The sequence below is a fragment of the Panthera leo genome, chromosome D4, assembly GCF_018350215.1.
Source record: "Panthera leo isolate Ple1 chromosome D4, P.leo_Ple1_pat1.1, whole genome shotgun sequence".
Lineage (NCBI taxonomy): Eukaryota > Metazoa > Chordata > Mammalia > Carnivora > Felidae > Panthera > Panthera leo.
This window is the reverse complement of record NC_056691.1, coordinates 59,464,708-59,487,720: the sequence shown is the minus strand read 5'-3', so window position 1 is coordinate 59,487,720 and position 23,013 is coordinate 59,464,708. Positions and strand designations below refer to the sequence as shown.

Genomic DNA, 23,013 nt, shown 5'->3' with positions numbered 1-23,013 from the left:
TGCAAACTCATATTGGGATCTTTGGCAAAGCTCTTGCCATGTCTGGACCTCAGTTTTACAAACTGTACAAGGAAGAGCCTGGGCCAACTAAGGTCAAAGTCACCGTGTAACTAGCAGTAACGGGACTTGATGCAAAGTCTAACACAGGACCCTTCCCTTTAACCCTTGTTTCTCCTTAAGGGGAAAAGTGGAATACATCAAGGATGTAGAAATAGGGGCAAGGGAGAGGAATCCCACCTCAAAAGCCACCCTGTAAGAGATCTTACCAGAGAATACAGAGGGATGCCTCCAAGACTCCAACAGAGGGGTCCCCAATGCCTCTTTGGTGCTCTCTGACTCTAAATTTAAGACTCTAAAATGAGAAAAAAGGTTGAGAGAATGGAAGGGGGCTTTCTAACCCAAAGGCAGAGGTTGCATTAAAACCTCAAAGAGAAAATTGAATGGCACCCCACCTCTCTCCCCCACGGAGCAAGTCCTTCCTCCAGGGAAAGCACTGGCTACACAAGCCTCTTTGCCCACTGCCTCCTGTAAGCATCCTCAAAAAGCTAACTTAGGCTTGTCAGGGTGGAAAGGCCTTGAAGGGAGCACTGAGACCCAGAGTGGGGAATGACAGACCTGAGGCCTCACAGTGAGAGGTGGGAGAAGCAGGGATTGTAGACAGGTCCCCTGCCCTCAGACCTATGCAGTTTCCACTGCCCTGGCTGAGTATCCTTACATTGTCTTCCTTGGACTCTTGCTATAATGCATGCACATTCTGCAGTGAAAATGGCAGGGAGAGATCCTGCAGGGATTGGTAATTTTTCACCATGGGTGGCACTGAGGCTTCCCTGTTCCCTGGAGGAGGGAAATGAAGGGTTGATTAAGTACTCGAAACATCCCTGCTTGTGGACTGTTTAATAAGTGCCTCGTCCATCTCTCAGGCATTAAAACCGACATTTGGTTTGCTAATCCAATTTGGCAATCCTCTCCAAGGCTGCGATCGCTGGGCGCCATTTTGTTTGATGTGTTAGGAATCAATGCAAGCTCCCTGTACTTGCTCTCACTACTGCTTGATTAATTACAAATGAGACCTTTCCCTTTGCATTAATGTTCCAATAGAGAGAGAGAGAGCAACCCCCAATGGTCCAAGCAGCTTGGAGAATCCGATGGTGACCCAGCCATTCACCTGATTCTCTCAGCCTAAATTCCTGGATCTAAATAAATCAGCAGAAAGCAGGTATAGGGTCTGTAAAACCCCCCTGATCTTTGGCTTATGCTATGCTGTCCACTTAGCAAGAGGAAATGTATAAGGGGAGCCACAGAAGAACATTCAGCATCTTACATAAAAATCAACAAGGTATGGGTGCGCCTGGGTGGCTCAGTCATTTAAACACCCGACTTCAGCTCAGGTCATGATCTCATGGTTTGTGAGTTTGAGCCCTGCATTGGGCTCTCTGCTGTCAGCACAAAGCCTGCTTCGGATACTCTGTCTCCCTCTCTCTCTCTGCCCCTCCCCTGCTTGCTCTCTCTCAAAAATAAATAAACATTAAATAAATTAACAAGGTATGCTGTGATTTCGTTATGTAACGTCCCTTATTTGGGTGCAGCATTAGTGCTCAGTGCATCTATTTCTCTCAGCCAACAAGATCTCTGTAAGTTATTGGGGTTTCTTTTGCTTTGCCACCAGGAAGCTCAAAGCTAAATACAGTTCTGTGGTTCTAGATGCAGGTGTTTTCCTGCACACTCAGAGTGGTTTCTCGCCTCCTTTTATATAAATATTTTTAACTATTATATCACGTCTGTTCCTTATTTAAAAAAATAACTATGGGGGCGCCTGGGTGGCGCAGTCGGTTGAGCGTCCGACTTCAGCCAGGTCACGATCTCGCGGTCCGTGAGTTCGAGCCCCGCGTCAGGCTCTGGGCTGATGGCTCGGAGCCTGGAGCCTGTTTCCGATTCTGTGTCTCCCTCTCTCTCTGCCCCTCCCCCGTTCATGCTCTGTCTCTCTCTGTCCCAAAAATAAATAAACGTTGAGAAAAATAAAATAAAATAAAATAACTATGAAACTATCATTTTGCCCTGCAAACTTGCTTATGCTGCTGGAAATTTTCCTTCTTTCTTTCTTATAGGAGAACTCTCTTGGGAAAGGAAGATGGAGTGGACATTTATTTTTGCTTCCACAATATTCTTTCTTCATAAGGTACAACCCATGAGCCCCCACTCTTAGTCCAGGTTGTCTGGGTAGACCTCTACCCTCTGGCCAGTGATGGGCATCACATTCCTTGGGCCACAGTGATTGGGTTGGAGTGCTGTTAACCTAAGGCGGTCCAATTAGAATGAACATCATAACTTCTGCTAGGAATGCTGAGCAAAGATTCTTGTCCCTTTCTGCTTTGCTTGTGAGAGGTTATAGGCCCAAGCATTGCAAAAAGTCATCTTGAGAACCAAAGGGCAAAGCCTGTTTGAAAACGAGTCAATCTTGGGGCGCCTGGGTGGCTCAGTCGGTTAAGCGTCCGACTTCAGCTCAGGTCACGATCTCGCGGTCCGGGAGTTCGAGCCCCGCGTCAGGCTCTGGGCTGATGGCTCAGAGCCTGGAGCCTGCTTCCGATTCTGTGTCTCCCTCTCTCTCTGCCCCTCCCCCATTCATGTTCTGTCTCTCTCTGTCCCAAAAATAAATAAACGTTAAAAAAATTAAAAAAAAAAAAAAAGAAAACGAGTCAATCTTGAAGAGGAAGAAATGAGAGAGAGAGAGAGAGAGAGAGAGAGAGAAGAGAAAGAAAGAAAGAAAGAAAGAAAGAAAGAAAGAAAGAAAGAAAGAAAGAAAGAAAGAAAGAAGGGAAGGAGGGAAGATACGCATCCTGATAACATTATTTGAGCCCTATATCCAGCTACAGGAGCCAATACATTCACTTTGGGTGGGTTTCCAGTGGCTTGTAGCCAAAAGAGCCCTGATGGTTTCTGGGGCAGGGGGAGGCTATTAACTGCACCTGTGCCTCCAAGTCACCCTCTCTCAAGCCCCCTCAAGAGATCACAAGTGCCCCTCTGTGACCAGTCTGGTATCCTCCCCAGGGAGGTGAGGGTTGTCTTTGTGGCACTAGAGGCCTCTTTAGTGCCCTAATACAAGAGAGGTCAGGTTTTGCTGGTGACCTCCCAGGCCCTCATTTCTGAGTACCTGTCTGTGCAGACTAAAGGACAGTCTTCTCCCTTGCTCTCTCAGGGTCTTCCTCACCCTCTCTCCTTTCACGTTATCATCCCTCCTTTGGTCATCTACCTGCTGATGGCTTCCAAATCTATCCCCCAACTGGGCCACTCTGGGGCTCCTCACCTGGGTGCCTCCCCACCTCTATTCTGGGCACCTCAGCCTCAACATCTCCTACCTTTGTGAGGGCACCTTCCTTGGTCACGGCGGCTTAAAGGTTTAGGGCATCTCTTGCTCACTCACACTGTGCCTCCATCCAATTGCTCACCAAGTCCTGGCAGACATCTGCCTGATATCCCTGGAATCCACTTCTACATCTAGTTCCACTGTTTCTGCTTCAAATCAGGTCAGACACAGGTCTCCACGCTGATATTCTCCCCTCCTCCAACTTACTCCCCATACTTCCATCTGAAGTTCCTCCTAAAATACTGCTCTTACTTGCAGCTTCCCTTCTCATTACCTTCTAGGACTTCCTGTCACCAAAGTCTCACCTGAATGATCTGGCACTACACTGAAGATACTCCAGCATAAAGTACAACTTTCCCCACAAATGCCTCATACTTCCTCTACATCTTTGCTCATATATCCTATCCCCCTCAGTCTCTACCTGCTGAACTCCTACTCATCCATCAAAGCCCAGCTCCAATTCTACTTTCCTCTAAGAAACCTTTTACCTATGCCCACCTTAAGAGTGGAATCATACTTTTGGCTTTTGGCTTGGAGGAGGCAAAGGTGCAACTGTCTTCCGTCATACCAAATCTGGGTTCATCTCACACCAGTTGCCTCCACCATTCTGCCTAAGTTTAACACCAAGGAGATCAAAGTCATGTATCCGAGGTGCACTGGTGGGGAAGTCGGTGCCATGTCTGCCTTGCCCCTGAAGATTGGCCCCCTGGGTCTGTCTCCAAAAACAGTTGGTGATGACACTGCCGAGGCAACCAGTGATTATAAGGGTCTGAGGAGTACAGTGAAACTGACAATTCAGAACAGACAGGCCCAATTGAAGTGGTATTTTCTGCATCTGCCCTGATTATCAAAGCCCTCAAGGAACTGCCAGGAGACAGAAAGAAGCAGAAAAACATTAATAACAGTGGAATTATCACTTTTTAAAAAAATGTTTTATTTATTTATTTATTTATTTATTTATTTATTTATTTATTTTGAAAGAGAGAGAGAGTGTGTGTGTGCATGAGTTGGGGAGGGGCAGAGAGAGAGGAAGACAAAACTCCAAGCAGGCACCACGTTGTCAGCACAGAGCCCCACACAGGGCTTAATTCCAAACTGTGAGATCATGACCTGAGTCCAAATCAAAAGTCAGATGCTTAACTGACTGAGCCACCCAGGAGCTCCAGAAATATCACTTTTGATGAGATTGTCAACATTGCCCGACGGATGCAGCACCTATCTTTAGCCAGAGAACTCTCTGGAACCATTAAGGAAATCCTTGAGTCTGCCCAATCTACAGTGTTGATGGCCACCACCCTTATGACATCATAGATGATGACATCAACAGTGGTGCAATGGAATTCCCAACTAGTTAAAAATTACAGAGAAAGGATGCCTGAATGGCTCAGTTGGTTGAGTGTCCAAACTCTTGGTTTGGCTCAGGTCATGATCTCATGGTGATGGGATCGAGCCCCGTGTTGGGCTCTGTGTTGGGCATGGAGCCTCCTTGGGATTCTCTCTCACCCTCTCTCTCTGCCCTTCCCCCATTCATAATAAATAACTAAATAAATAAATAGATGTTTTTTAAAAATCTACAAAGGAAAATATTTCAATAAAGGATCATTTAATAACAACAAAAAAAGGAGGGGGGATGGAATCATAGACTGCCATAGATATCTACCTAACCTATAATTAGAAACATTATTTCATAAAAATCACACAGGCCTATCTCTGACAACTGAAGGACCCAGGACAAGTAAAAGGGGAGTTTTGTAGCCCACAGCACCTGCTCCCTTTCCTTCCACCTCTCCTGCCCTGACTCCATCCTGCACCGTGAGGGTCTTGTGCACTCAAGTATAGACTTTCAAGCCCCCATGCCCAAGGTCTACTTCACCCCAGTAGCTCCTTGGCAACTCTTACAGTCACTCTTTGAGCACCCCTTTTGGCCAGAGGTGCAACAGCCTTGCAGAAGAGGCCAATACAGGTTCTGGAAGTAGGCTTGGTCCATTTAGGCAGGAAATCTCCAAATGGCAAATGCCAGAGGGAAATCCAGAAGTAGTCAGACTCTAGGTGGGTCCTCAGCCCTGTGGGGAGGAACTATGGGCTCTGCAGTAGAACTTCTCACACTTGAGTGTGCACATGAATCAGCAGACTCTACACTTATAATGAGCTCCCAGGGGATGCCAAGGCTACCAGGCCACAGACCACAGTAGGGGTAGCAAGGGACTAAAGCACAAGGCTCAGGTCTGGGTACATGGAAGCTACAGTAGCCATTGGGAGTCTTCTTTGCCACTTGAGTAAAATACAATGGACGTTCGATTTTCCCAGCAGCCCAGAGAGGCAGTGACTAGGCAGGTTGGTAGATTTGGAACTCCTGACATTAAGTTCAGGCCTTTTGTCTGCCTACTGCTGTGAGGAACCCACCAGCCCACTGGGAGTAGGTATTAGAAGGAAATCAGGTTGTTTCCTGGGTACATATGACTGTCAGTGAAAACCAACCTTGCCATCAAAATTTCACAGCTAGAACAATCCCAGGTGGCATCTCAGGGATGTTGGAAGTGGGAAGACACTTCCCCCCGGGGGTCTTCCCTTCCCCTGCACTCTCTCATACTCTAATTTCACATCCTAGCTAACTACTTGACTCTCTTCTCCCCTCAGCATTGCTGACAAAGTTGGGCCTCCCTCCACCCTGTTTGGCCCCAGGCAAAATGTAGACATAAAGGCAGGAAGTAGGGGCAAGGGGTGGGGGGAGAGTGGTGCCTCCTGCCTTCTTGGTTGTTCCTGAAGTCTTAGTAAACCACTGAGGTTAAACTCTGGTTTACCAGCATAATTTGTTCCCGAAACATGCTTGTAATCCAAAGCACTCATATATCAAAGCAAATTTCAAGAACCATTGGCTCAGTTGTGATCATGTGACATTCAGTGTCACCTATTACTTGTATTGCAAGACATCGCTCGTTTATCAAGTTAAAATTTATTAGAAGTGTTTGCTCATCTTGCGGAACACTCACAGAACAAGTTACTCACAGTCCAGGGTTTTACTGTGTGTGTGTGTGTGTGTGTGTGTGTGTGTGTATACATATATATGTACAAATATGTATATATATGTATACACACACACACACACACACACACACACACACTTGCCTGGAGTTATGGAACATGGGGACTGAAAATACTATCCTACAATTCTTTCATGTAACTATGTGGAAACTGAGGCCCAGAGAGGTGTGGTGACTTGCCTAAAGTCTTACAACAAGTTTGTATGGAGCCATGGCTAAACACAGGTCTCCCCATACCCAGTGCAATTCTGTCCCCTGCTCCACACCGGCTCTTTGCTAAATCCGTCTCTCACCCATCTTGAACATATAAAGGGCCTCTCCCACTTAACATCTGAATGGGTTCCAGCAAACCATTTCATCCATCTGAGCCCCGGTTTCCTTACTGCTTAGAGCAGAGGAGCATGTCCTACCTCCGGAGTCATGGTAAGGACTAGGGGAGCACAGGCCTGGAAGCCTGAGGTAACATGAGTGAGTCCTTGCATCAGGAATCAGGAAGGACTGAATGGCAGAAGAGCTCAGGTGATATAAAAAGCAAGTTACCTTGTTAATTCCTTCCCAGCACATAGAATGAATGTTAGATTCTTACACAACAAAATATCATTTCCCTGTTGAGCCAAGCATCCATTTTCTTGCTTCTCTCCCAGCTCCAGTCCCCTTCCTGGAAGTACTCACTATTAGCAGGGCATTCACAACGGTTGTACATGGTAGCTGAAGAACATGTTGCCATCCTCAACACTTCACATTACTCTCAAATCTGCATATATGCAGGTCTAGACAGAATGTGCACAAAGCATGATATAAAGCATGTGCCTTGGCAATCATGTGGATGTTGAATGATAGCATGCCAAGTTTTACTTTCAGAGAAACATTTAATAAGATTTAATTAAATTTTCCAAAATAAATGTATTTAAATGGTGTTACTTTTCATGAGTTATAATTTGTACTTTATCTTTCAATTTGTTAGATAATTATGGCTTCTTTAGAAGACAAATAACTTTTCTAGAAAATGTATATGAAAAATGGCTTTAATTCTTTGGTTTTCACGTTCACTTTAACTTATGCTAATTTTTAACTTACACTTATAGATGGAAATATGCTCAAATCCTGTATACTTTCACTATAATTACATTTCATGTTTTAATCCCTTAGATCATTGTTGGCAAACTTTTACTTAAAGAGACAGAGAGTAAATATTTTAGGCTTGTGGGCCATTCAGTTTCTGTCACAACTACTCAGCCCTGGTGCTCTAACATGAAAACAGCCATGGACAATATGTAAAAGAATGTGCATAGCTGTGTGCCAATAAAACTTTATTTACAAGAACAGGCAGTGGGCCTGCAGTTTGCCAAACTCTGCTTCAGACCTTTATTGTCAATAGAATCCAAATTTGTGAAAATCTTGATAATATAATTATTGAATTTTGTTGAGATGAAAGAAAAATAAATTTTATGAAATAAATATATAATAACTTATGAATTATGTGTACCTTGATTTTATTATTCATTCAGACTTTTTCAGCTCATCAGCAGTATACCCAGATATGTTCAGTCATAATTAAATGCAATTGTCTTTGGTGATTTGTTGAGTTTCAGCCACATAAAAATTATAGCTTGACATATATTCTTGATTTTTGTCATTTTGAATGTGTATTTGTCAAGGCAGGAAGACGAATATATGTTATTTAATAGTACGTTGGGTTGAATTACAGCTCTTAAATAGATAAACACATGGCAGCTGAGTCTCCTTTTGTACTCTTGTCCTGGGGCCCTGCAATTATTGGGAGCAGCCTGAGCCCTTTAGGAGGGCACAAGCTTGGCTGGCTTTCCCTTTCGCCATTTTGACCTTCCTGCTTCCCTGAAACATGGATATGATAGTTCGAGTTTGGCTACCATCTTGTGACCAAGAGAAAGAGGCTAAGTAATGGTAGAAACTTAGGTCTGACACCACTGAACCCCCAAACCCAGTTCAGAAACCACCTACCCCCAGACCTTCACCACATGAAGAAAACCAATCACTATGTGGTTACTTAGGTTTTCTGTGAACACAACAAATTCCTAAGACATAAATCCGAACTGGGAGGCAGCTCTCCCTCCATAGCTCTTCTGATCCATGTATCACAGCTCCCACCACAGGCTGGTTTACATCACAGCACATTCATTCATTCATTCACTCATACAATAAATATTCACAAGCACCAATTCTGTGTCAGGGCCCAGGGTAGTGCTGGGGTTACCGTGAGGAACTGGAGGGAAACACAGGGAGAGATCATCAGAAGGAACTCACAGCCTGGTGATGGAGCTGAGCATGGAAAGAGTTACAATGAATCCTTGACTTACCTACAGTATTAGTTAAGACATAGATCTACATACATGCGTTAGAAGTTCAGACTAACAATGGCTTAAACAAAAGAAAAGTTTATTTCTCTTGTGTATAAAAGTCCAGGCTGGGGATGCCTGAGTGGCTCAGTTGGTTAAGTGTCTGACTCATGATCTCAGTTCAGGTCACGATCTCATGAGGTAGTGATCTCACAGTTTGTGAGTTCAAGCCCCATATCAGGCGCTGTGCTGATGGTGTGGCGCCTACTTGGGATTCTGTCTCTCCATCTCTCTGCACCTCCATCCCCCCAGCCTGGCTCACATTCTCTCTCTCTCTCTCTCTCTCTCTCTCTCTCTCTCAAAATAAATGAACTTAAGAAACAAAAAGTCTGGGCTGGTATGGCAGCTCTGGCTGTCACATTATCAGAGGCACAGTCTTCTTTCTTATTGCTCTGCCATCGTGGGGCTCCCTTGTACGCCTGGCCCAAGATGCCTAACCATATGTCCATATCCTAGCCCAGGTGGAAGGGGCAGGGGAGAACACGCCCCTTCCCTTTTAGGGTACAACCTCCAAGTTGCACACATCGCTTATACCCCATTGGGAAGAACTTTATTACACAGCCATAACTAGTTGCAAGGAAGTCTGGGAAGTAAAGTCTTTCTTCTGGGCAGCCATGTGCTCAGAAAAAACTCAGGGAAGAAGAAAGGGAAATCAGCTATTTTTGCCATACTTTCCCAAACATTGCTGAACCACCAAAATAATGAACTCAAACAGGTAGGCTTGTGACTTCTGGAATCACATTCCCAACAGGACACTAGTATTTCCTCTGCTCACTCCCACCACTACTATTTAACTGTCTTTTGAAGATTTCCTTAAAGTTTTGTTAATCTCTATTTATTGCACCAAGAGTGCACACACATACACCCACAACAAACAAAACATAAAAACAGTTTTAATCACTTAGGCAGAGTCATTCCCTAAGTGATGAATTGAGAACCCCCAACCTCAGTGAGAGCTGGATGCCAGGCAGACTGCTAGGTTCACTCACTAGCTCAGGATCTTGGTTCAGCATGTTGGCCTCACAACTCAGGATTCTAATCCATGGCTTTTAGGGTCTTCAGAAGAAGCCAACACAGGCAGAATTATGCCTGTGAGTGCTACAAATCCTGTGAACTGAAGTGAATGTTGTGATAAGTGTATGGGTGAAGCAGTCCGTTTTGGTGCTGCTATTTTCATTCAAAGGACCTTTTTTTTAATTTTATTTTATTTTATTTTTTTTAATTTTTTTTTAACGTTTATTTATTTTTGAGACAGAGAGAGACAGAGCATGAACGGGGGAGGGGCAGAGAGAGAGGGAGACACAGAATCGGAAGCAGGCTCCAGGCTCTGAGCCATCAGCCCAGACCCCGACGCGGGGCTCGAACTCAAGGACCGCAAGATCGTGACCTGAGCTGAAGTCGGACGCTTAACCGACTGAGCCACCCAGGCGCCCCAAGGACCTTTTTTTTTAAAAAAAAATTTTTTAACGTTTTTTATTTTATTTTTGAGACAGAGAAAGACAGAGCATGAACGGGGGAGGGGCAGAGAGAGAGGGAGACACAGAATTGGAAGCAAGCTCCAGGCTCTGAGCCATCAGCCCAGAGCCCGACGCGGGGCTCGAACTCACGGACCGTGAGATCGTGACCTGAGCTGGTCGGATGCTTAACCGACTGAGCCACCCAGGTGCCCCTCAAAGGACCTTTTAATGTGGTATTTTCAGAGCTCATTCTGAGCTGTATCAAAATATAAGAGCTATTTGTTTTCTGTGCAAGCCCACCTTTAATTTCACCCTGTTTCTCAGGCTCCAGCCACTTCTTGCTTCACTCCTTCCTCACTCATCATTCAACCACAAAATTTATGACCATAGCAAATGGCCCGTAATAAATGGGCCGTAGTAAAATATCTGTAAATCCACCATTCCTCTCCCAAGAGAGATTTAATAAAAAGGAACTCAGATAAAAATACTCATTAAGAATTGAAACAGACTGATAGACAGTGCTTAATTTATAATTAATACATGAGAAAATTATGGTCTTTCTCAGGAGTATTTGAAAATATTTTAGTCTCATAATTTTTGGCCAGTATCAAAATTGTTTCATTAGTTCTCATATTTTAATAATGTCTGTGGTAGGTTTTTTCTTTATACACAGAGATCATATTCTAGGTTTCTTTGGGGTTGGGCCTTGCACTGACAAATTTTCAGATGGCTTTGACTGGGTTGACATTTTTAGTCATTACTTTTCATTTTCCTTTCATGACCTGAACTAAGATGGGTAGAAATAATGAGGTTTAGTGGAGTGTATTTTTGACAACTTTGGTGGCTTTAAATAAGTGTCTTTGACCCAATTTAAAACGGTTGCAGATTTTAAGGTGCATTATCTACTAAAGCATCAGATGGAACCTCTGGGTCATTAGTTGCCACAAACAGAATTAAAAAAAAAAAAAATCCAAACCACTTTTGTTGACTGCCTTTAACTCTTCTTTGGCTAATGTCTTTTACAGGTTTTTATTTTTTATTTTTTATATTTTGCAGTAACTGTAAAAGATTTTAAGTATTCAAGAAGGTGGATCTGAATAGGTGGGTCTAATGTGTCCTGCTCCAAAACTATTACCACAAATATTGTTTCCTCGTCTGTAAAAGGGAGTAATTAATGGTACCTAATGCATAGCGTTTGAAAATTATGTTAAAATATGTAAAATGCTTAGCATGTGCCTGGCATGTAAATGCTCATTAGCTATTATTATATTGTTGTTATTCTTTAGGGCAAAGGGCCTGAATCTGGACACAAGTAGAATCAGACCATCCCAGACTAAGGAACCCACCCCTGAATGAAAGGCCTGTCCCCTCTAAAACTGTCAGAGAATTGCATGAATAGGAAAGACGGGGGGCGCTGGAGGGAGGGGGAACTGCTCTAGATTGAAGGAGACTAAAGAACCATGTTGGCCTGGATTGGTCCTGGACCAGAGACAGAACAGAGACTTTGCTGGGGCAGTTGACAATAATGGGAGCTCTTTGTACAACTGGTCTTGTAACTTTTCACTGAATCTGAAATTATTTCAAAGTGAATTACTATCATTAAAAGGTGTTCATATATTTCTTCATGCCTTGAGAAAGCAATGGGTTACTGTACATCTCCCTCAAGGGAGTGGCCACCAGCCTCCATGTACCTGAAGCGTTTTCTTCTGGGGACTCCAGGTAACATGAGATCATCAGGCAAATAGCAAACATGAGTGAAACACTTCCATTTCTGTTCATAAGGATTAACTGCCATAGAGGTTCCTGGGTGGCTCAGTTGGCTAAGTATCTGACTCTTGATTTCAGCTTAGGTCATGATCTGAGGGTCATGGGAGCAAGCCCTGAGTTAGGCTCCAAGCTGAACATGGAGCCTGCCTACGATTCTCTCTCTCCCTCTCTCTCTGCCCCTCCACCTCACCTCTCTCTCTCTCTCTCTCTCTCTCTCTCTCTCTCTTTCTTTCTCTCTCAAAAAAAGGATTAACTGCTACAGAAACTGCCCTCCTAGCCTAAGCAACTAAAAACCACCAAAATGAGTAAAGCATCATTTACAGATATTGAATTCAGGAAAATCAGAACTGTGATTACAGGAAAAACCAGAGGTGATCTATGGCTGTCCTACCTGACTGCCTAGAGTCAGGCCACATCACAGGGAGAAGGACCCACACTGAGCGCAGCAGACCTATTGAGTTGAGGGACAGATTAGAGTTCAAGGTGGCAAAGCCAACTAGAATCTGTAGTATCAGAAAGCCAAAGATGAGGGAGCCACACAGAGGGAGCTCCAGAGACCCACAGTAAACACATCTAGAAGACAAATCAGCAGCTGCCTATGACAGAGTGCGTGTAAAGGGAACTGGCTGCAAAGAAACACAAGGAAACTTCTAGGCAACGGAAAAGTTCTATTATCTTGATTGTGGTGGTGGTGGTGCACAGCTGAAGACATTTGTCAAAACCCATTAAATTGTATGCTTCAAATTGGTGATATTATATATAAATTCTATCTCAATAGGACTGTTAAAAAAAAAAATACATGACTGAGAGCCATCTTGAAGAATCAAACAGCAAAATCACTTGTGGTCCTGAGATGTTTAGAAGCCGAGCCCAATGTTTGCCCTGATGCCCTGAGAATGTCTGGTCTTATTTTCATTGAACTACATTTTTTTGCTGCTCCAATTTTTAGCGATTTCCCTTTCCAGGTGTTAGCAGCACCTTGATAGACCCCATTGAGAATTACAGATGGAGCCTGAAGAGTTTCTTAAACGGAAGTCTTGTCACCTTGAACTTCAGTACCCTCTGACACACTCAAGAAATTTTTCCCTCAGGGCTGAACTTCCCTGCTGTTACAGAATGAAGCAATGTGGCTTTTTAGTTCTGTGAAGCACACTTGTCACCATCCCAAAACCAAATGTCTTCTTTGAGCATAATTCTCTCAAAGTAGCATCAATAGCCATCCCAAACAGACATTGCCCTTGTCCTATCGACTTCTGTTTGGCACCTGGGTTAGGGGAGTAAAAATGCCTTGTGTGAACGGGTACCTGAACTCCTGCCAAAATCTTTATTTTGATCTGTTGCTGTGATATATTATATTAATGAATTTACTAATCTGAGCCATTTTTACATTCCTGAAATAAAACCAACTTGGTCATAATGTATTGCTCTTTTAACATACTACTGGATTGAACACTATTTTATGTGGGAATTTGCCTCTATGTTCTTCCCTTTTTTTTTTTATGTTTATTTATTTTTGAGAGAGAGAGAGAATGTGTACACACATGAACACAAGTGGGGGAGGGGCAGGGAGAGAGGGGGACAAAGGATCCAAAGCAGGCTCCACACTGACAGCAGAGACCCCGATGCAGGACTCAGACTCACAGCCTGTGAGATCATGACCTGAGCCAAAGTCAAGCGCTTAACCAACTGAGCCACCCAGGTGCCCTGCCTCTACGTTCTTAAGTGTGTAACCAGTTTACTGAACAGTCTAATGTCAGCAGGGTATAAACATAAAATGGTTTTATGTTTTGGTCCAGTTGCTTACCTTCAAATAAATTCTATTAAATTTTTCCTTCCCACCGCATAATGACATTGGAACACACTACAAAGCTTTCTGGTCACTTTCAGTTACTAAAGAGTCCAGGCCAATCTATCACTGGTTTAAAACTCCAGTTGCAGCATGGACACATGTGCAGGTTTAAGCATGTCTAGAACATTTCCTTACCTAAGATTGCTAAAGAAAAATGTAGAACTCAGATAGAACCTCACAGAAAAGCTTCAGAAATGTGCAGACACTACAAATAGCTTTAGATCCTCTCCACAGGCAGCATGAATGACAGCAGGCTAAGGGCATCCAGAAAGCTTGGAAACAGCCGATGTCCCATGTCAAGAACAAAGTGGTAACTGTGGCCTTGAGCAGGTGCTTATCTACATAATACAAAGACAATCCACAACAGGCCAGCAAGAATTTACCAGAAGTTACAGGTCTCTAGTCCACCCACCACTTAAAGAGGAAACAAGTGAAATGCTCTGGAATAAGCCATGCCCTAGCTGGAAACAAAGCAACAACATTCACCGAGCCTGAACTTGGAGGTCTCCACTCCATGGAGCCACATGTGGTCTGCTCACCGAGCTCCAGAGAAGTAACAAAGAAAGGAAGTACTGCTACATGCTTGCAACAAGGACAATCCTTGAAAACATTTATACTAAGTGAAAGAAACCAGTCACAAAAGACCACATACTATATAATTCCATTCATATAAAAGTCCAGAATAGGGAAATCTATAGCACCAATTGTAGGTTAGTGGTAGCTTAGGGCTAGAGGACAGACCGATGGGGGAAAAAGGAATGATAGCTAAAGGATACAGAGTTTCTTCTTTTGAGGTGATAAAAATATTCTAATATTGCCTATCGTGATGGTTACACATAAAACCATTGGATTGTACACACTTTAAGTGGATAACTTGGATGATATGTGGATTATATGTCAATAAACCTATTGAGAGAAAGAGGGAGGGAGAGAGAGAGAGAGAGAGAGAGAGAGAGAGAGAGAGAGAGAGAGACTGCCAACTACAGAATATGCAAGAAAGGCAATGCATTAAGGTGCAATAGGTCCCTATCTGCAGTTCCTTAGGTGAGATGTCTGAATTCAAAACGGCCATCGGATCCATGCAGCAGGCACAGATGGGAAAGTTTGAATCAATGGTGTATCAGGTCCTCAGAAGTATGGGAGAAGGAGGTAACTACCAGGGTACTCAGGCATGAAGACAGACCTCTCCCCCAGGTTACAGCCTTCCTCTTCCTGTCCTCCTCTCTCTGGGAAGAACTTACTTTGTTCTGGTCTGGGGACAAGGAAGGGAGACAAAGGACAGACTGTTTCTTTAAAAAAACAATAACATTGTCTGCAGGTAAATCCCTATGGTAGCAAAAGGGCCCTTTCTTAGAAAAGTTATGCTTCTTTTGGAATTTTCAATACAGAGCTTCTTCCAGGTCCTGGTTGAGCTGTAGGCCCCCAGATCCCAACAGCTTCCCTGAAATGGGAATGAGCACCAGAAACCTCAGAGCTGGAATTTCTTTCTTTTCTTTGTTCCTGGTTGGAATGGAGACTTGCTGAGGAACATGAGCTCCCTGATGGGAGCACCCTTGCCTTTGCCCCACTTCCCTATGCCCACTGGGAGGAGGCCTGCCATCCTTTAGTCCTATGAATGGCAACTACAAGAGAAAAGAGTTTATCTAACACAAGATATTCGGCCACTGCTGGATGAGTAAATAAGGTGAGTAGAATAGTCAAAAGGCATTTTTAATAGCCAGTGGTGACCTAGGAGGTTTTTGTCTTCTCCTTAGTGGTGACTCAAATGGAGGTTTCTGCCTAAATTGCTCCATTCATAGGGTAAAAAGGGATTGAGAAAAAAGCTCCTTCAGTGCATGTTCTTCCATTTCTATCACATTCAGACCCATTGCAGACCCTACTGTTGAGAGGCCAGGCTAATTCCCTAATTCCTGAAAGGGCCTGGGAACAGCAATACCCCAATAGCAATGAGGACATCTAATGCCCAGATCTTGGCTTCTAAATACCATTCTCCACTGAAAGAAATAAGAGTCCTTAAAGAAATAGCTGACTACAGTTTTAGAAAGGGAAAGTACGGGACCGCCTGGGTGGCTCAGTCGGTTGAGCATCCAACTCTTGATTTTGCCTCAGGTCTTGATCCCAGGGTTGTAGGATTGAGCCCTGCATTGGGCTTTATGCTGAGTATGGAGCCTGCTTAAGGTTCTCTCTCTCTCTCTCTCTCTCTCTCTCTCTCTCTCTCTGCTCCTCTCCCCTGCTCATGCTCTCTCTTTCTCTAAAATAAAATTAAAGAGAGAACGTGCAAGATGAGCCTGGAACACGTTGTCATGCTAGAAAGCAAGGAAGTACCCAAAGAATTATGGAGACATGTCAAAAAGGACACAGGAACCAGCGTAAAAGGGCTACTGAACACCAAATCTGAGACAATTTAGGCACCAAAATAAACAGTAGTAAACTATAACTTATTGAATAAAACAGGAAAGCATGAGTCTGACATAAATTAAGAAATGAATAAATTGAAAGTTTAATGAGGAATGAGATATTTACACACTCTCAAAATATTTCCCCTCAAAATACTTATTAATCACAAATTACAATGAAAAACCTTGGCAAACACCACCTTAATCACGTGATCAACATGAACCTCATGAACAATGGGTCAAATCAGAATCCCAAGCTACCTGAAAGATAGCAATGAGAAGATCATCACAGCATTGTTCCTGTGAATTGCTACCTAAAAGGCATAACCTGAATCTAAATATGAGGAAATATCAGACGGCCCCCAAGATATTCTACAAAATAACTGACCCATAATCATCAAAAATGTCAGTTATGAAAGTCAAGGAAAGACTAAGAAACTGTTCCAAAATGAAGGAGACTAAAAGACAAGAAACTCATCACTAAAAGTAACACATGATGCTGAACTGATTCTTTTTGCTAAAAGGGACATTCTGTGAAATGTGAGTAGGATCTGATGATTAGATGGTAATAATGTACTGATGCTAATATCCTGATTTTGGTAAATGTGGAGGGATGGTAGTAAGGGTTTGCTCCTCACATACCCCATTCTTCTATTCTGTTTTCTCTCTTGGGTTGGGGCAAAGACAGGGGAGATGGGAAAAGGCAGCTGTTTCTTAATTAGGAAAGCCTATTATCTTTTCCCTGGTTAATAATAACTAATGTGTGTGTGTGTGTGTGTGTGTGTGTGTGTGTGTGCACATTTGCTTTATATATTTTGATGCTGTGTTTTTTATTACACAAAGATTTATGATAGCTATATATTCAAGGAAACTGTACCCTTTATCAAAGTTAAACCTCTTTGTCACATTTAACCTGTTTGGCCTGGAATCCTGTTTAGCCTGAAATTAGTATTTGGGATCCTACTTTCTTTATATTTGTGTGTGCTTGATATGATCTTGCCCATCCATTTTGCTTTCTTGTATTTTTTGATTGTAAAATATGCCATTTTCACCATTAAAAAAAACTTTTAATGTTTATTTTTGAAAGAAAGAGAGAGACAGAGCATGAGTGGGAGAGGGGCAGAGAGAGAGGAAGACATAGAATCTGAAGCAGGCTCCAAGGTCTGAGCTGTCAGCACAGAGCCCAACATGGGGCTCAAACTCATGAACTGTGAGATCATGACCTGAGCCGAAGTCGTGTGCTTAAACGACTGAGCCAGCCAGGTGCCCCAATTTTCACCATTTTTAAGCATATAATTCAATGGCATTAATTACATTCATAGGGTTGTGCAACCATTATCATTATTTCCAAAATGTTTAAAAAAAATTTTTTTAACGTTTATTCATTCTTGAGAGACAGAGCACAAGTCGGGGAGGGGCAGAGAGGGAGGGAGACACAGAATCTGAAGCAGGCTCCAGGCTCTGAACTGTCAACACAGAGCCTGATGTGAGGCTCGAACCCATGAATTGTGAGATGATGACCTGAGCTGAAGTCAAACGCTTAACCAACTGAGTCACCCAGTTTCCAAAGCGTTTTAATTATCCCAAACAGAAACTGTTTACCTCCAGCCCCTGATAACCTCTAACTGACTTTGTATTTCTATGAATTTGCTTATTCTAGGTACCTCATATAAGTGGAATCATAGAATATTTATTCTTTTGTGTCTGGCTTCTTTCACTTAGCATAAGGTCTTCAAGGTTCATCCATGTTGTAGCATGTGCTAGAACTTCATTTCTTTTTATGACTAAATAATATTCCATCACATGTATATCCTACATTTTGTTTATTCATTCATGTGTTGATGGACACTGGTATTTTTTTCCACCTTCTGACTCTTATGAATAATGCAGCTATGAACATTGGTGTTTAAATATCTGCGTTAGTCCCTGCCTTCAATTCCTTTAGGTAAAAACTAGAAATGGAATTGCTGGATCTTATTTTACATTCCCTTTTTACTTTGTTTTGAAAGTTTCTCTTGTAGACAGCACACAATCTAAGAATTTTTGTCTTAAAGAAATGTAACCCATTTGCAGGGCACCTGGGTGGCTCAGTCGGTTAAGCATCCTACTTTGGCCCCAGTCATGATCTCACAGTTTGTGAGTCTGAGCCCCACGTTGGGCTCCGTGCTGACAGCTCAGACCTTGGAGCCTACTTTAGATTCTGTGTCTCCCTCTCTCTCTGACCCTCCCTAGCTCACACTCGCACTCTCTCTCTAAAATAAATAAACTTAAAAAAAAAAAAGAAATGTAACCCATTTACGATAATTGTTACAATATATATTTAGCATTCTATCACCTACAGATAATTTTAATTCTTTCTTGCTCTTTTTAGGGTTTGCTGTATGATGTGTTGACCATGTTTTCTTTGCTTTTTATCTTATCTAGAGAGAGAATATATATTTGTGTATATATACATACATATTACGTTACATACAATGTAACTATGTATTATATATTATAATGTACTTGTATTACATATATTAGTATATATGTTCTGCCTATAATTCAACAAATAGCTATATTTCATTTTTTTAAAGTATGTTTTAACTCACATTTTTTCCTATTAGTCAAGAGTAGATCAGTACTTCCTGAGTTCTCTTTGCCTCTTCTTTGAGAATATTTTTAAACTTTTCATTGTTTTGGACCAGTTCTACAACTTCTAAGATTCTTCTCCGTTTAACAGGCACGTGCCCCCTGTCCTTTAGTACCAGGGCTTCCTCACTCAGTTCCTAAATTTGCTTCATCTTGTGACGATCTTGAATACTTCTCCAAGTTCCTTATTTAGAAAGGTACATGGTGGTATGTTTTTAAACTCTTGCATATTTGAAGGGATCTTTCTTGAGACTTCAAACATTAAATGTACCTTTGTGGGGCATCGAGTTATTGGCTCACAATCTTTTTCTTTATTCTTCTGAAAACTCTGTAGACATTCTCCGTTGAAATCAAGGGCAACAAGAGTTTGAAGCCGGTCTGATTTCTCTTCCTTTGTAGATTTCCTGTGTAGTCTGCATGCATACTTGCAAAATTTTAAGACTCCCAATTCTTCAAACATTTTTGTGAGGTGTCAGGTATAGGTCTGATTTTTGCCTGGCACATAATGATCTCTTCCAAGTGGCACTCCCTAGACTGTGTGGTGTTCTCTCATCTATTGGACGATGGCTGTATCTGGTATCACCCTCAGACTCAAGGAGTGTCTGCACAATGTTGCTTTACTCTCTGGTACTTACATACTTTCCTCTTGTCATTTTAATTTCCCCTTCTCCCTGAATTTTTGATGAGATGTTTTGACCTCGACCTCTACAGCACTGATTTAATATTTTACAGCACTGATTCTATTCTTTAATCTCACCAAGGGATTAATGGTGAGTTTTAATTCTGTGATTACATTTTTAGTTTCTCTTACCGTGTTTCCTGTTCTCATTAATTCTTTTTTTCATTTAATCTTTTTTTTTTTTTTAAGTCTCATTCTGTGGCTTTTTAAACAATGTCTGTCCCTCTACTCCTTATGGCTTTCTGCCTTTATTTCATAGGGGCCGTATATTCTGACATATGTAACACAATGTTGAGTAGGATTTCCCCTGTTGATCCAGAGTTCATGTGAAGACCCATATTAGGACAAAGGGCTCGGTGTCCACCTTCTAGCTCAAGGGATGCAGCCCACATAGACCCAATGACTTGATCCTGTGAATTCAACAATTTGGGGGCTGCAGGCCACCCTTAGGATTCCTGAGCAGACATGAGAATGCTTCCACAGAGGAATGACAAAGCCCCAACTCCCAGCTTCCCCCCTCTTCCCTTGAAGCTGGCAAAGGCAGATCTTCCAGAGCCCAGAAGGCTCCGTTTTACAGGAAAAAGCTCCAGGGCTTCACCTAGTCAACATTGTCCCTGGAGGAGAACTCAGCCTGTTCCCCAGCTTTAAACTCCTCCTGTTTCCTCTTCCTCCCTAGCAGGTCCTCCTAGCCTCAGCCTAGGAACAAAGACATTTGAACAAATCCACAGGAACATGCTAATTGACAGACAGGCCGGGATCCTGTTGCCCTGAGGGGGTCATAAGCTTGTTGAGCACTGCCAGGGGAAGAGGAGAAATGAACAACTTAGCAATAGCACCCGCTCCTGTATTTTAATGTATTCAAATATGTTCCCTCAAGGAGTTTGCAGGCCCTGCGGGGTACAGGGAGTCTGAGCTGAAACAGTTTCTCCTAATTGCTGAAGCAGACACCCAAACAGAATCCTGGATTTGAGACTCCCATATGGAGATTGGCTCACTCTGGTTACATGGTTGAGGAAGACCCCATCGTAAATCAGGGGCTGCCAAAGTGGGTTTCTCAGAACACTATTTCTGCAGAATGTTAATAGGTATTTCTGAAAATAGGTTCCAGTGAAAATAAATTTGAGATATGAATAGTAAACAGTAGCAGTTTCCTTTCTGCAGGACTTCTTGGCATCTTGCATACTAAATGATTATTATTCAGTCACTCAGCCTGCATACACTGAGCATCTATTGTGTACAAAGTGTTTTGGAAACAGGTGAGATTTCCACATGGTCCATGCCTACAAGAAGCTCACAGCTGAGCATTTCAACACCTTAGTACTCAAATCACGGTTTAGGCCAGTCGCTACAATACCAACTGAAAACTGTTAGACATGCAGACTCTCCAGCCCCATTGCCAGACCTACAGAATCAGACTCTGCATTTTCACAAGCTCCCCAGTGATGTGTATATAAATTAAAGTATGAGAAGCCCTGGAATAATTCATTGTTAGAAGAGAAAAAAAAAAAAACACAAGGAGAAAGAAAGCGGGAGACCTTTTGCTGTGGATCCCAAGCAAAATAGTGGCAGCAGAATTAGAGAGGAGCACATTGTCCTCACTTCAGAATAGACACAGCAAGGCTCTGGACAGGAAAACTGAGGAGGACACAATTCTATTTTGGCATCACTATTGGTTGAGGTAGGGTTCACTTTGAGGAAAAGAAAAATCCTAAGTAATAGGGATTTAAATAAGATAAAAATTTATTCTCTTACTTTAGAGAAATCCAACAATAGGAAATACTGGGCTGGTATGGCATACCACAAAATCACAGACCCATGTTCCCTCTATCTTACTACTCTACCATCCATTCCAACAGTCAACTTACGGCCCAACATGGCTGCAAGGCCTCCAGCCATTACAGCTGCTTTCCAGCAAGCAGGATGTGAGGAAAAGGAGCATTTTTTCCTACTTACAAAGTCACTTCCTTAAGGTTTATACACCATCTCTATTTACATCCCATTGTGTGAACACATGTGGGACACTCTCGAGGAACAACCTGGAGAGAATATGAAAGGGGGCTGAAGACCTAGCAGAATTTAAGTTATTATTGTTAATATATCCTCCTTTGCACCAGCAATGAGTGAGAACCAGGAAATTTGGGTTACACTTGTTTCTAGAATCAGAGAGAATGAGACAGTTGGAGAATTCTCCAACCCTAGTGCTTGCAACTGCTTTTCTACTTTTTCAAAATAAGTGAATAAATGGCAAATGGTGAAATGAACATTAATAAGAAAGAGAATAAAATTGCAAGTTCAACAACTTTTCCACAAGCATATGGTTTTCACTATATTTTGCACACAGAAAAGAGCCATGTTTCCCTCAGGTAAATTATTTCTGGTTCTCATTTGCATGATGAACTTGAATGTATTGAGATTTCCCAGAGAACTACAAAAGGTACAATGACGTCCAGACACTCCATCCCTGAATGAAGCTAAAGTCCAGTGCTCCAGGAGAAGGCAAAGATAATCTGTGAAACCTGAAAGGCCAAATCAAATGACCCCACTGTCATCTGTGGCTCAAATCAGACCCTTGAATTCATATCAGAGTTGCCTTTGGTTCCTACCCCAGACATGCTGAATCAGAATCTGCATTTTAGCAAGGTTCCCACATGGTTCTTATGGACACTAAAATTTGAGAAGCACCGTCCAAGGAAAGGGGTTTAAGAAAGGGAATGTTTCTTAAAGCTGACTCCTTGAAGCTCTTGTGCGTGTGTGTGTGTGTGTGTGTGTGTGTGTGTGTGTGTGTGTGTTAGTGCACTTATGTGTGCCTGCACACAGGCATGTGAATATAAACAAAGAAACAAGGTCTTGGTTTGCCTGAAATAGCCAAGCTAAACAAAATGCTTTGTCTTCAATACACATGTGTATACTTTCTCATTCATTCATCCACCCATTCACATATCCCATACACTCTCACATGCACGCAGTAACATGCATTCACATGCAGTCACACATTCACAGGCACACCTGCCCACTCACCTGCATGTACATCTTCACATGTATTCATGCACACATGCAGGCCTGGGGTGACAATGACGGTGCCCTCTTAGCAGCACACAAAGGTCCATTTCCCTGGGGTGGTGATGTGCCATGTGTTGCTATCCTGGCCAGTATGTGGCAACCTCCAGATCCTTCTGTCCAGATTGCTGGAATTATGCTGAACTCTGCCCCTATCTGTGACAACCCATTTCCAGAATAGCCGCAGAATGAGTGAATCACCACAGTGTTTGTAATTTTGCCATGGGATGGTTTCTGTCTCTACCCCATCTCCCTACATGTGAGTCACAGGACCTCCTTTTTCAGCTGAAAAGTGTTTTAAAGATCATCCCTTCTGACTTCCTCAATGTACAGGAGACTGAGGCCCAGAGAGGAACAGGGATTTGCTCAAGACCATCCAACAAATCAGAGGCAGAGATGA

The 23,013-nt window shown here is 42.7% G+C and overlaps 1 protein-coding gene and 1 pseudogene across 1 annotated transcript in view; one reads left to right on the top strand and one right to left on the bottom strand.

Moving 5' to 3' along the window:
- Nucleotides 1-23,013, bottom strand: part of ALDH1B1 (aldehyde dehydrogenase 1 family member B1) — a 240,518-nt gene that overhangs the window by 149,157 nt on the left and 68,348 nt on the right. The window lies entirely within an intron of this gene.
- Nucleotides 3,903-4,716, top strand: LOC122205194 (annotated as a pseudogene).